Here is a 1,162-nt window from a genome sequence, read left to right on the forward strand (position 1 = left end):
AATAATAGGAATGAGATTAAATCGTGCATTCAACAGTTAAGAACAAAACTTTTGTTATTTTATACAGTCTATCAGTTGCCCTGCCAATCTGATAGGGCTGTGAACAAGTCTGCTGCAGTCTAGAAAAGTGCTACTATGGTTGTCAGGGTCTAGTGACGGCTCCACCAGTGGACTGTGTGCGCTTCTGTTCATTGGAAATAAATGCAGGTACTTTAACAAGAAGAGGTGCAGAAAAAGGGATGGTAAGATGACTAGAGAAATAACAACAATTTAAAAAAGAGAAAAGCCACAACAAACCAATGTTCCCAGAGAGAAAACTTTAAAACATGAAGGCTAAGAAGAAATATGATTTAATAAATATGTTTTGGGGGTTTAGGCATTTCTTCTCCCTTCCTTGTATCTTAAATGATATCAGGGAATTGGTAAACTGTTGTGCACAAATTCAGCCTGGACATTTTTAAGATTTCAGACCCCGAGAGAAATCATGATTTGCAACATCCATCCATATAAGGATAGGGTAAAGAAACTTATTACATCTGTGTGGAAGTTTGTGTACTCCTGAAAGGACTGGAAATGTGTCTCGAGTCCAAAGTGAGAACTTAAGATGGGATTTGGCTGCCACTGTTGTGCTGTGTACATAGAGTGTTTTGTTAATTGTTCCACAGTCCTTCAGAGAAAGCTTATTTTTGCAGTGACTGGGTTCATTAGTTGGTTTGTGTAATTGCCAGGATGTTGGATTAAGAGTTTAGGGTTGCTTTCTGAGACTAGGATGAGGTTTCAAGGAAGTTTGATGTGGAAGGACCTGCTCAGGGCACATTTGCGGGGTGGTGGATGTTGGGCCTTGCCTCCCTCTGCAGCGTAAAGAAACGTCTTTCTCTTGGGGCGCAGTTTATGTCAGTCAGCTGCTGAAATTCCACCTCGGTATGGTATAGCCATCGGTGTGCTGGCAGCACGGCGGGCTGTTTGGTCTCAGGGGTGACACACACACACACACCTCCCCAATTCTGCCCAATGGCAGATGGCCAGAGGCAGGGAGGGGGTGAAGGGCGCTCCTGACAGCCCTGAGGCTCAGGGGTCTCTCAGGATGCCGCTGCCAGAGCCGAGGAGAGGGACGGGGGTGCCGGGCAAGGAGGGTGGCGGTGGCTCTCGTTCGCACGCGAAC

Source organism: Egretta garzetta, unplaced genomic scaffold (assembly GCF_000687185.1).
Source record: "Egretta garzetta isolate BGI_Z169 unplaced genomic scaffold, ASM68718v1 scaffold258, whole genome shotgun sequence".
NCBI classification, from domain to species: Eukaryota; Metazoa; Chordata; class Aves; order Pelecaniformes; family Ardeidae; genus Egretta; species Egretta garzetta.